The following is a 14,342-nucleotide window of genomic DNA, read 5'->3' as shown; positions in this document are numbered from 1 at the left end:
CTTTAAAAATGTTTTTGGTATTGCACATGACAGCTTATCATGAATACCATTGTTATCCTATCATAGAACACACAGTAGCTTTAGTTCTGACAGAAGAGTATCAGAGCTGGACAGATTTGGATCTACAGTACATGGCAGAGATACAGAGCAATTCTTCGGCTTACCTGATTTATTGTAGCACAACTGAGCTAAAAGTAGGTCTTAGTATTTAATCTGCAGATTAATATTTTATTCTTATTTAGAAATATAGCCAAACTGGGCCACGATATTAATAGAAAGAAACAAACGCAGCACGAAAGTAGGTTGTTTTCCAAATCTCCCTTCCAGAAATCAGCTACAGTCTGACTGCAGATTATTGAAGCAACATGTGAAATAGTAATGCCTTCAGATGCCTTAGATTAAGTCTAGAGTACAAATGTATATTAAAAGATTTGGGTCAGAAATGTAACCAGAGGCTACAGAGGTCCGTGAAGAAAAAAGTTGGTGCCTGCATGTGTCTTTATGAACCTGCTACCACTGCAGTATTTACAGCCTGTAATACGCTGAATGCCCTAGGGTGAGGGAAACATGGCCTGTACACGCTTCAGTTTCTCTGTTTCACTAAATACTACTTTTCTCCCATATCATTTCAAAGGTGAGTAGCGTCTGCTTATGCAACATCTGGGTATGGAAAAACTTAACAAAACTACAGTAAGAGAAAACTCATTGGTGGAGAGTCAACAAACAAAACCAGCTGCCAGCCTCTCTCCTGTGAAGCTAGCATGATAAATTTGTTAATTGTATGGTCTTCCTGTGCTTCCTACTTGGTGACTGTCTCATGCATGAATCACTCATATGATGAGCTGCTATTCCATATACTGCTCTTTGCTGTTGGGCTGGCCTCAAGTCATGCCTGCTGTTCACAGTGCCAAAACCCTGCTTTGTTCCTAAGGCTTCTTGCTTCTCCATGGGTTTTTCTTGGGTGCTCATCATAACCTGAAGCCAGGACCAAAGAGGAACAGATCTTGTGTTTTGGTCTCAAAAGATTCTGTGCTTGACCTAGGTAGTTGGCTAAGACCTTGCATGATGGGGTAGGCACTTCAAGAGGCAATCTACTCTCAAATGTTGAGAGATGCAGCATCACACCCATAAGTTAAGAGATCCCTAGGTTTAACTAGTGGGGAAAAAGCGCCTAAAGTCTTGCTTTTCTTTTGGGCTTAAATGCCTCATTCAATATGCGACTCTCTACACTCTGAGACTTCTGGTGCCTGGGATGCCTAGTTCTTCCCTGGGGGAAAGGAACAAGCTTCAGTCCTTACTTTCAGATTATGGCCAATTGCCAGCAAAAGAAAGGGATGATGCTCCTTTATTAGGAGCATGAGGAGTAGGAGGGCAACATGCATGCACACTTTCTTCCCTGCTCAGTTAAGGTGTCATCCCAGAAAGTTTCCAAATTTTACCTAGTCTCAAAGAGACTGTGCTCAACCCAGAGTGTTGGAAATTAACTAGAATGTCTGAGCATGGTCACAGAAAATAAAATTTCATGATAGAATACAGCATACTGTTAATAAACATTGGTAGCCTTTCTGCTTCTATCTCCTACAGCTTTATTTCTTCTCATCTCCACTACAGAGCCTTAATCTTTCTAGCCTTACTCAAAAACAAGTAATAATTTTCTTCTTCATGTGCTAATGGTGCCAAAATGGTGACAGTAGTAAAGACAAGTAAAGGTCCTTTGCAGAAAAATTTACTGAAAACAACAGATTATTTGGGGGAGTTAATTATTATTTTTATTATTTTGTCAATTTTTTTCCTTTGAAAGGGCTTGTAAGAATGAGATCAAATCACTGGTGAGTCATCAGGGAACAAAGATGCTTTGCAGTGATGCTCTGAACATGCAATTATGTGCAAATACACACACTTCCCTGCAGATAGTTAATCTGAGGATCAAAGGCTGAGATGACACATTTTCTTCAAGTTCTTATTCACATCCTTTCAACTACTGATTCCACCATGTTCAACCCGCGGCCTACTGTCTGCATGCAGCCCACCACAGCTCGCAATGCAGCCCACCCCCTCCCCATGATTTAAAGGCAATGGAAGAGCGGCCCTGGGCACGCACCCATCGCTCAGCAATAACCGCAGTCGGGGCGCCATTAACGCTGCGTCGACTGAACGCAGGGCACGGGGAGGGCAGTGCTGTGCAGTGCTGACTCAAGCGATGGCACATCACTGCCTGCATCTTGATACTCTGCCTGAACACAGCTCTCCGAGCAGCGAAGGGTACGCAGCTGTGCTTTCTGTTTTGGTAAAGGAAGTTGAAAAGAGAATCATAGAACCATAAAATCCATAGAATTGGGAGAGACCTTTAAAGGTCATCTAGTCCAACTCCCCTGCAATGAACAGTGACAGCCACAGCTCAGTCATATGCTCAGTGCCCCATCCAGCTTGGCCTCAAAAGTCTCTACAGATGGGGCATCCACTACCACATCTCTGAGCAACCTGCACCAATGCCTCACCACCATCGCTCTAAAAGACTATTTCCTTATATCCAACCTAAATCTCCCCTCTTTGAAACCATTTCCACTCATCCTGCTCTCATCCATCACCACACATCCTGCTAAAGAGTCTGTTCCCTTCTTACTTATAACCCCCCTCTAGATACTGACGAGCTGCTCTCGGGTGTCCCCAGAACCTTCTCCATGCTGCACATCCCCAGCTCTCAGCCTGTCCTTGTAGGAGAGGTGTTCCATTCCTGGGATCATTTCTGTGGCCCTCCTCTGGATGGACACCAACAGCTCCATGTCTCTCCTGTACTGAGGCCTCCATATCTGGATACAGTGCTCCAGGTGAGCTCTCACCAGCACAAGCAGAGGGGCACCCTGCTGTCCACGCTTCTTTTGATGCAGCCCAAGATATGGCTGGCTTTCTGGGCTGTGAGGGCTCATGTCTGGCTTCCCATCCACTAGTACCCTCAGATTCTTTTTGAAAGAGCTCTGCTCTGTCCTTTCCTCCCCCAGCTTATATTCATAGTGGAGGTTGCTTTGATCCAGGTGTAAGACCTTGCACTTGGCTTTGTTGAACCATCTGAGGCTCTCCTGGGCCCACTGCTCAGCCTGTTCAGTTTCCTCTGGATGGCATCCTGTCCGTCAAGCATGTCAACTGCACTCACAGTTTGAGGTTTCAGGACTGCAAAAAAAAAAAAAAAACAAACAAAAACAATTTATGTTTGTGAGACCATTTTCAGTTTATATAAATACATGACCTGTTTATACAAATACATGACCTGCAAATTTTCAAATAGAATCATAGAATGGTAGAATGGTTTGAGCTGAAAGGGACCTTTCAAATCACCTAATTCTGACTTCCCTAATGTAGGCAAGGACACCTCCTTCTAGATCAGGTTGCTCGAAGCCCCATCCGGCTTGGCTCTGAATGCTTCCAGGGACAGGGGATGCACAACCTAGCTGGGAATATGTTGAGGTCAGATATTCAACTCAAAAATCTGACTGTGACTCTTTATTCGAGTTTCATAATCCCCGTCTAAGCAGAGCAGTTGCAGTGCATGCATTTTGTACAGTTACTGTCACATTTTTTACAAGAACAGGAGAACTAAAACTTCATCAGAAATCTTGGGTGAGCACATTGAGAGCTCAGTAAGAGCAGCCACTGTCATCAAGGCAGACTGGTGTTTTAGTTCACATACTCCACTAGTTTTAAGTTTTTCTTCTTTTCTCGTTTTTTCTTTTGGATATTTTAAGAACTATACTTAAAATCGAAATGTTTTGTTACTTATGTACTAATGATATTGCATATTTTGCAAGGTTTGATCTGAAAGTAATGCCTCCTGTTTTATTACGGTGGCTTAAAACCTCAGAGGAAGATGTTGGTGGTATGGCAGTAGAGGCTGAACTTTCCCACCAATATTCCATTCTGTGCTATTGCCGTGTGACAGGTGGCAGCAGAGGAGCAGTCTGATAGAATAGAGTCTGACACGGAAGTGCAAATGAAGTAAAGGCGTGTCACTGAATTCCTCCATGCGGAATAAAATGGCACCCATTGACATTCACCAATGCTTGCTGAATGTTTATGGAGACCAAACAGTGGATGTGAGCACAGTGTGGTGGTGGGTGGTGTGTTTTAGCAGTGGTGGCAGTGGTTCACCTTCACTAATGCGGATTTTGTGAAGTGTAGCAGCATGCAGTCTCTTGTTCATCACTGGTGAAAATGCATAGCTAATGGTAATGACTATGTTGAAACCTAGTTTTGTAGCTGAGAATGTGCTCTATCAAATAGTGTTATTACTTTTTCTTTTTTATTTTTTTTCATCAGTTGTAGTTTCCATGGAAATAAATAGAGAGCATTACTTATGGAGTGACCTACATGAGTAATCCAAGGCAATTTCTATTTCCTCAGTATGGCCCACGCAAGCAAAAAAGCTGGACACCCCTGCAACATACTTTGCAGTACAAAATTGTAGTACATCTCCTAAGGAACAAAATAGCCCAACAGTAACTCAGATGCTGAACATCAGGCTACAAAAGGGAAATGAAGTTTCTCACAAAGGTATAGCGCTGTATGCTGAGCAACCTTGCAGATGTGTTTAAAAACCTTTGGAAAAAAAGATAAAGGAAAAAACAAAGACGACCAGTGGCAGTAGCTGATGATTTTCTGAGGTAGGAACTTCAAGAACTGATTTCCTCATTTAGTCCTCACTCCCTTCCCACTCCTTTTGTTACTGATATGTGTGTTACCATGCCTCATTTCCAAGCATGACATCAGATGACATCATGAAAAACGAAAACAATTTTAAGATGAAAATCAAACAGAAGTTACAACAAAAGGTATAGTGGGTAAGACCACCTGTTACAGGGTTAAAAGTCTGTTTAAAAATCTCATTATCAGTTGTCCTTTACTGTCCTGCTCCCCTTCACTGTGTGAGCTGTTTGCAGTGTGGAAGCTTCCAAAGCTATTTTTCGGATGCTTTGTAGCAGATGTGATAATTACTAGATGTATCATCATAGAATTTTGGCATTTATCTGTCTTTCTTAATTTCATTTTTACTACTTTTCTTTAAAGACAGCACGTATTGAGGCCATAAACTGACAAATTCATATCTTATGAGGTGACCAGTGTCATGAATGTTAAATTTTCAATCACGTGGGCAGAAATGAAAAATTCAGCACGATTCTAACTGGAGAATGTAAAGTCTCCCAAGTGGAAGGTTTTTTCTCCCCATCTTCTAATCTTTGTAATTCCATGACTAGCAGTAAATTGGAGTTTGTGGAAGATTTTCACATCCAAAATTAGATCAGGTTAATAAGAATAAGGTTCAAAAATGATCCAGTGTTTTTTCTCATCACATTTCCTGGGTGATTTTAGGAGCTTTCTCTCCCCAGAGAATCAGGCTCCATGGCACGATTAATTCTTGCTGTCAAGAAACAAGAATGCTATAACATTTGCTAATCAGCAGGGGAGAAAAGGTGAGAAATAGTCTCTCATCTGCACCGACGGAAGGATTTTGGTATCTAAGGGACTAAATATTAATAAACTAGAAGTGGAATAGGCAATTAGACTAGGCACTCTGTGGACAAAGCAGCAGATGTGACAATTCTTTTTACTAAAAAGGAGGACCCTGAGTGAAGGCAATGTGCATCCCTCCCTCTGAGACTATGAACACTCACATGAACACACACACACACACAGACACACACTCCTTGCTAAGGAAGCAAGCTGACTGCATGGCAGAGAAAGAGAATACAACCTGCAAAATAAAGGAAGAAGTGGAAGGATGGGCATATGGTGATGTTTTACTGTGCTTGATATTGTCTAGACATGAAAGACAACTCTGTAGAAGGATTTGCAATGCCCACCAACATGCGAAAGGCTGCTTTCAACTAAGCATTTCTGATAGCATTCAGTGGCTAACAAGCATGGAGAAGCATAGGTCACCTGGGATCACAGTATAATTAAATGCAATCCTGGTTTTCTTTCCTTTGCTATGGAGGGAAAAAAAAAAAGAAAGAAAACAAAACATAAATGATAAACGATGAGCCCTGATCTCAAAAAAGCAAACAAATTTGCAGCTTCTTTGTCATGCAATTCTTTACTGCAGGTCAAGTATTTGTACAAAAACATGAGAAATTTTACATTTTCACATCTCTGTGCAAGATGCCATGGGACAATTAAGTACCCAGTGATGAAAAGTACATGGAGAGGGGGAGAAGAGGAAAACGTTGGCCATGAGCCAGCAGTGTACCCTTGTGGCCAAGAACACCAATGGTATCTTGGGCTGCATTAAAAAGATGATAGAGGGAAGTGATCCTCCCTTTCTACTCTGCCCTGGTGAGGCCAAGTTTAGACAGTGTCCAGTTCTGGGCTCCTCAGTTCAAACAAGTAAGAGATCTCTCTGAAGGAATCCAGTGGAGGGCCATAGGGATGATAGAGAGCATCTCCCACATGACGAAAGGCTGAGTAACTTGGATCTGTTCAGCCTGCGAAAAAGAAGACTGAATGGGGATCTGATAAATGTTTATAAATATCTAAAGGGAGCTGGGAGGCAAATGGATGAGACCAGGCTCTTCTCAGTGGCGTGTAGCTGTAGGACAAGGAGAGGTGGCCTAAATCTTGAATGCAGAAAATTATGTACTAACATGGGGAAGATTTTCTTTAGGGTTAAGTGTGATGGAACACTGGAACAGGCTGCCCAGAGAAGATGTGGAGTCTCCTCCTATGAAAATATTCAAGACCCAGCTGGACTTCTACCTGTGCAAGCTACTGTAGAGTACCTGCTTTAACCAGGGGGTTGGACTCAATGGCCCTTTGAGGTCCCTTCCAACCACTGCAATTCTGTCATTTTGTGATTCTGTGAAATGTTTAAACCAATATCTTCTGTGGCTCTTCTCCAGTTATTTTGTACCAAAGCTGCTTCAGGGCTGTAAAACTTTCAGGTGTTAAAAAAGCATCTTATATTTTTTGAGCCAAGGGAGATGTTCCTGCTGTTCAGCAAATGGGGATGGCACAGAGGAAACCAGGTTTCTCTGCATTTATGGACACTGTGAAGGCTTCTGGGCATCATTGTCTGCAACACTGGATAAGAGTTTGTAATGAGATACAGGCAATTAAAAGCCAAGATCTGATTTATTTTTTTAAACTGCCATGTTGCTGAGGTGGGAAACAAACTTCAACATGTAAAGGCAAGAGCATTCAGCTTTTTGACCACTCTTCCTATTAATGCAGATCTCTGAAGATTTATTCTTGCATAGAAGTTTTAATTCTAGAAGAAAGGATTTTTATGCAAGTAGTTCTGCATATAACTACAGTTCATTCATGTTGATTTCACTACATTTTCTTTATTAATGTAGAGATTTCAGGCCTGTGAAAGTCACAGGTCATGGAAAGACTCCGTTAGAAAAAAAAAAAACAACAAAAAACCAACAACCTAATAAAAGTTCAATAATTACAATACTCAGCACTTATATATCAATGCCTCTTTTCACTCCAAAAACACCTTACAAGCACTGCCTGGGAGGTGAGAGTGAGACTTATTATCTCTGTTTTACTAATTGAGAAGTAGAAGAAAGATACTAAGAGTTCAGCGCTTTTCCTCCAGTATAAAACAGCTACTGAAACTCTTTTATCTTGCTCTTCTCTGTTTTTCCTACTGATGCAGGTCCAGGATCAGAATCTCTGCTACCAGTTTTCAAAATGGCAAGACTGCATTCTTATCTCATACTCACATTTTTGTTGCAAATTTTGCTGACTTCAAATTATATGTAAAATATCCCCTTCTCAAGTGGAAATAAATACATATGTAAATGAACAAAAGAACTTCCTACAGCCTTCAGATTTCCATCTCTCACAACAAATTTATTGTTTTTTCTTTTTTTTTTTTTAATAATATGAAACTCACCCATTGGTTTCCAGCAGCAAAAAGGCCTTCACTTCAGCATCTCCTTTGGCCTAGAAAATTTCTCTAACTACTGGTGATGTTAGGTTGCAAATTATGGAGCCTGAGGGCTTGCTAACAGTTTATATGCCATCCCCTGCACAAGTGCTTACCAAAAAGACAGTTCTTATTAGGAGGAACTGCACTGTACAATTCAGCTAAGACTTACTGGGCATACCCTTGTTACCTGAGTTTAGAAGCAGTTTAATTTAATGTAGCTTGAGGTTCATGATGTTTCTCACTGGAACTCACTGCAGGCACACATGAGAAAACATGCCCTTTACTTGTTTGCATTTTAAAAAAGTGTATATTCAAAACTTAAATGAAAAAAAAAAAATCTTTTCATCTGCTCAGTTTGAGTTTCCACATTTTCTCTCCCTTTAACATTTCACCCTGAAACTGCAGTATTGGATTCTGAAAGCATTCCTTAGATTGTGTTAGTGTGACACCTATTTGACAATGTAAAACTGTATTTTGCTGCGAATATTTGCCTTGTCTCAAAATCTACAGTACTTGCTGGGAAGATTTCCAGTGTCTTGGGGAGTCTTTCCTGCAAACCTTGTGCAAAACCTGAAGTATTTTGCTGAATGAGCTGAATATATTTTGATTGCCATCAAGTTGTTCTAAAGCTCACTAATTCTATATTGTTCAGGCTGTACTTTATTTTATGCAATACCAACATAAATTGTACTTTTTTCCATTTGAAATAAATTAATTAGGGATAAATTAATTGTATACCAAGATATGCAATATAATGGGAAAAAAGAGATGATATCTGCTGTATAAGCAACAAAGGGATGTCAGCACCAGCTCACTCTAGGTCTTGTGTTTTCTCCCCTTTTTTTTCACGTAATCTGTGGTAAAGTACATCACAAAATGATATGAGTATGAGATAATACTCCATAAATTACAGGCATGCTATGGCAAGTTAGGCACAGAAAAGTTGCAATGTTCTGTATTGTAACAGACAATACGTTTTAATATTGTTTATTTCTGTTGTTGGTGTGGGTATTTGCCTCTGCCTCAGTATGTAGTTCCTGAGCCAGTCATTCTCTGTGACAGCCTCAGACAAGGGCAGCCTTCTTTGCAAGGAGTGATCTCCCCATGACCAGCTGCAAGATGCCCTGCTCGCCATGCCTCGTGCAGCAGCCGGAGCACACAGCTAGAGCTGCAGAGATCCTCACAGCCATGCAGCTGTCAGAGACATTGTCTGAGCCCTGGAGAGAGGGGGTAAGGATTGAGACATGTCTTAGGAAATCTGATATTGCAACTTCGCAATAGTGCTTCATGTAAATGCTGCGCTGGCCACAAGGAGGGTAATGTATTGTGTTAGGCTTTGAAAATCTCCATGCGGAGTGTTTTGCTGACCCTTCTGCTTTTCTAATTAAAGAAAATCACTTAGATTTTTATTTCCTTTGCAGCTCTCAATAAGTCATTTGGCCACTTTAACAAAGTCAGCTAAGAGGATTATTTCATTTTCTATTGTTTCTCTGCCTGCAGCACAGAACAACACTTCTCACAATCAAGATGTCAGGGAGTGACAGTGAGTACGCTGTGTTTAACAGCATTAATGCCTCTGTATTTGACATAAGCAAATAGCTCTAGGAGAAAGACTTTTTTTTTCTTCTGTATTCTATACCAGCCTTTCCAAGAGAGAAATCTATGGATCATTCACTTTATGGTGTCTGAAACACTCAGCAGTTAATGAGAATCCATAGAGTTAAAAAGAGCAATGCAAAAACCACAACCAACCAAAACTAATAGCCATTAGCTGTTGAAGTCCTGACTTAGATACAACCTTTTTCCTTCTTTCTCTCTTCCTGACTTTATTCTCTGAGCCATGTGAAGACTTGTAATCACAGAAATAATTTAGTATTTCTGTTTAGGAGAAAAATATTCTTGTTTTTAAACTAGCTGAAACTTCAGTTTTGTGTTTATGTAGGTGTGTAGGGAGCTCCCTCATCATGTGTGAGCCTTTCCCTTCCTTTCATATGCTGGAATTCTGCTGGCAGTAAAAATATGCTAAAACGTCTCCCAAAAGTTCAAAATGGAAAGAAGTCAGTGTGGAAAACAAGTCTGGCATCATAGCATTGAACTTCAATGAAAATATGGTATGGCAGTGTAATATCACATGTGGATGCAACTGCTCTTTAATTAGACAGGAGCTGTCGTATCTGCAAGTCCTGTGAAATTAATTGTCACTCTGCTTGGGATTTGTCTAATTCTATGTAAATTCCATGCAATTGGTAGTTTGCAAGAGGTGGGTATTATATCTGATATGGGCCACAATCGACCTTATAACCCCTTAGATACAATTCTTCCAACATACTCTGCTACAACAGCTGGGAGTAACTTACTGTGAGTCATCCTATGGAGATCCACATGAAAACTATTCATGAGTAACTCAAACAATAGCCCTTCATATTAAACAGAAGACATTCTTCTCTTCAATTACATAAATAACTAAACAATAAGAAAACTGATAAGACCAACAGGCATCACTTTTAGACTAGAGTAGCCACACATACTCAAGTAACTGCATTGTGAACAGCATGACCTCATGACATCACAACAGATAAATTCTTATTAACCAGAAGAAAAAATACCTTATTGTCTGCAGTGAATTTTGAGACACATCTTAACATCATTACATTTCTAGGAGCTCAGCTCCCACAGTCAGACCAGCATTCTCAGAAAAACTAGACATAAAAACGAAAGCTGATATTTTCAACAGCACTCAGACCTTCATACTACTCCTGTAGGGTATCTGTGGCACTTTTTTAACTTGAAGAGAAAACCATGTGTAAATGTTGAGCTATTTTGAAAATCCTGGCCATGGTGTAAAGTTTTCAGAAGTGCCTAAGGCAACGTTTCAGAAGTGAAAATGTTAGCATTGATGTGCAAACAGGTTGCTATGAATAATCAGATCAAGTCTTATCAGCATAATAAAGTGTCTGCACACACTGCTAGCTCTTTCCTTCTAGCATAAGTCCACCTGAAATGGCCCTCAGAGGTCCCTTCCAACTCTAAGAATTCTCTGATTCTCTGATTCTATGTTATACACTCAAATATTGACTGAGAATTCAGGATCTCTTAAGCATAAAAACTGTATATAAAACGTGACATCTTCAAACATACAAACATCCAGTTTCTATGTCAAGTAGAAATGTAGATGCTTTTGAAGATAGAAATCACAGAATTCTAGAGTCCTCAGAGTTGGAAAGGACCTTTAAAGGTCTTCTAGTTCAACTCCCCTGCAATGAACAGGAATACCTAGAGCTCAATCAGATGCTCAGATCCCCATCAAGCCTGGCCTCGAAAGTCTCCAGGGATGGGGCATCCACCACCACATCTCTGGGCAACCTGTGCCTGTGCCTCACCACCATCACTATCTCTCCTGTACTGAGTACTCCACATCTGGATGCAGTGCTCCGGGTGAGGCATCACTAATACAGAGCAGAGGGCCGGAATCACCTCCCTCAGCCTGCTGGCCACACTTCTTTTGATGCAGCCCATGATACAGTTAGCTTTCTGGGTTGCCAGGGCACACTTCTGGCATATGTCCAGCTTGCCATCCCCAAATATCCCCAGTACCTTTTTGACAGGCTGTGCTCAATCCTTTAGCCCCACAGTTTGTACTGGTAGTGGGGAGTTGCCTTGATCAAGGAGGGAGACCTTGCACTTGGCTTTGTTGAATCTCATGATGTTCTCCTGGGTTCATTGCTCAGCTTGTGTAGGCCCCTCTGGATGGCATTCCATCCCTTAAATGTTTTGATTGCATGCCAGAGCTTGATGTCATCAGCAAACTTGCTGAGGTTGCACTCAATTCCACTGTCAATGCCATTGATGAAGGATATTGGTCCCAGCACTGACCCCTGAGGACACCACATCTCACTGAGCTCCATCCAGACATTGAGCCATTAAACACCACTCTCTGGATTCGATTCTGAAGCCAGTTCCTTGTCCATCTAACTGACCACACTTCAAATCTACATCTTCCCAATTAGAAGAGAAGAGCATTGTTGGGTACCATGGCAAAAACCTTTCTGAAATCCATGTAGATTACTTCACTGGCTCTTCCCTTGTCCATTGATGCAGTTACTCCATCACAGAAGGCAACTAAGTTGGTCAGACAGCATTTTCCTCAGGTGAAGCCATGCTGGTCCTCCTGTATCACCTCCCTGTCTTCCATGTGCCTTAGCACAGCTTCCAGGAAAATGTGCTCCATGATATTTCTCTGCACAGAGGTGAGATTGACAGGTTGGTAGTTGCCGGGGCCATCCTTTTTTATTTTCTTAAAAATGGGTGTGATGTTGTCTTTTTTTCTGATCACCAGGGACTTCACCTGACTGCTGTAACTTCTAAAATATATCGAGAGTGGCTTGGTGACTGCATCAGCCAGTTCCTGTAGAACTCTGGGATGCATCTCACTGGGATCCATAGACTTGTGGATGTTCAGGTTCCTCAGGTGAAATAATTCCGTCTGTTCTAAGGACCATAAAGTCATTCCCTTTCACCTTCCTTACTAGGATCAGTTTGATTCAAATCTTCTTTAAAAATAAGAATAAAAATGTCATTATCATTTATTTAATCTCTACAAATCCAAAACGTTTTCTTGCTCCATTCTTTTTATCTCTTCTCCATAACTATTTATATCACGATGTGCTCTTCACACATACACTAGGCATGTAGACATATATCAAGTTCTCATACCTTTTCAGGTACATGTTTTAATATAAAACCTTATTATGTATAAGGCTTGAGCCTGAAGCTCCTAAAATCTACCATACTTCACACAATTCTGTTGTTTCTTTTTTTTTTAATGTTCCCCTATGATTGTCCCTTACAATGAAGCTGCTGAACACGCTTTGTTTTTTAGATGCTGAGTAGCTCTTTATGAAAGGAAATTACTTGCTAATAATTTGGTTACAAGTCTACAGCAAACAAGTTATTAAATATAAGTATGAATAATGTGAAATGAATGTGAGGATAGGCTTGAAAAATAATACTAGTCTTTACTGCCAGTTTAGTCTGTGTGTGGTCTTTCTGCTCTATTTCTTTCCTCCTGCTGGTGAGAGGCTCTGACAACCCTTCTACTGGTAAATATCTGCATAAACCAGCATGTCATCATAATATATAAGCTATAGTTCCTTTCCTATACTGCTAAACAGTGCATTCTGTATGGAAATTTCATTTTGTCATCCTGCACCAAGTCTGCTGCATAATTCCGGGGATGTTTTGGTAAGTTTGGGTCCTATGCTAGATCTGATGATACAGTGGCACTGTACAAAGCATTTTTCTTGTAGTTAATTAGCTGTGGTTGGTCAGAAGATACAAGTTTGAAAAGAAATGTGGTAATGAAATGGTTAATTCAGATGAAATTTTAAAAAACCCTCTTAAGAAAGCCACCATCATATTTCTTCCGATAAGTTGTTCACTTGTTCAGTGTTTCGTACTTCCATGTCTATTATTTCTTTTTTATTATTTCTATAACCTGAAACAAAGGTTTGGTAATATACATATATTCTTTTTCACCAGCCATGTCCTCTCCCATCTAAGTCTCCATATAAAAGAAATGATCTGATTATGTTCTACTGGCTATACTCTTATTTTCATGTAAATGTAGCTCCAACAGCCTAAATACATTAATTAAATTGAGAGCAAATTCTGAAGCCAAAAGCTAGTTAATGAATGTCAACTTCATTCACTGCGTTGGAATATTGGAAAAGCACTTACAGACATCACAGACTGTCAAACAAGTGACAAAATAAACCTTGGAATCTAGATACATAATCTTTTTCATTAGCAAGAGAGCTATTGTTAATGGATGATATTCTCTCAATTTACACCTTCAGGAAAATACTCTTTTCAAAGCATTTCCCAGTGTCTAATGACTATCTTTTCCTGCTCACTTTGCATAATTATCTCAGCCAGTGTTTTCTGCAAGTTTTCAGTCTAACATGTCTCTCAGAGATGGAAGTTAGAACTTAACTTTTCTGGCCTTGCTTCCATCTCTCATTCTGCAGAACTTTGAAAAAAAGAAAATCTGAAATGTCTCCTTGCAGAAGATTGATCAGCCAGAGCTTTACCAGATGGCAACACGTGGATGGTTAAAGGGGGGAAATGGTATTGGGGCTAGCACAATAAAATGATTACAATAAAAGCTGAATAATGAGCAAATCTCTCTTAGCTTTATTGTACCTACAGCAATAAATAAACAAATAAATAGCAAATGAGAGATTGCAGCATACCTGAAGAAAGAAAAATCCCATTTAACTGATCTACTGTGATCATTCATTTTGCTCACTGTGACAGAGAATTAAAAAATATCACAGAATGACAGAATTGCAGGGATTAAAAGGGACTTCAAGAGATCATTGAATCCATCCCCCAACAAAGTAGGCTCCCTACAATA

This window comes from Meleagris gallopavo, chromosome Z, assembly GCF_905368555.1.
Source record: "Meleagris gallopavo chromosome Z, MGAL_WU_HG_1.1, whole genome shotgun sequence".
Lineage (NCBI taxonomy): Eukaryota > Metazoa > Chordata > Aves > Galliformes > Phasianidae > Meleagris > Meleagris gallopavo.
The sequence above is the reverse complement of the archived record's forward strand: the minus strand, read 5'-3'. Positions refer to the sequence as shown.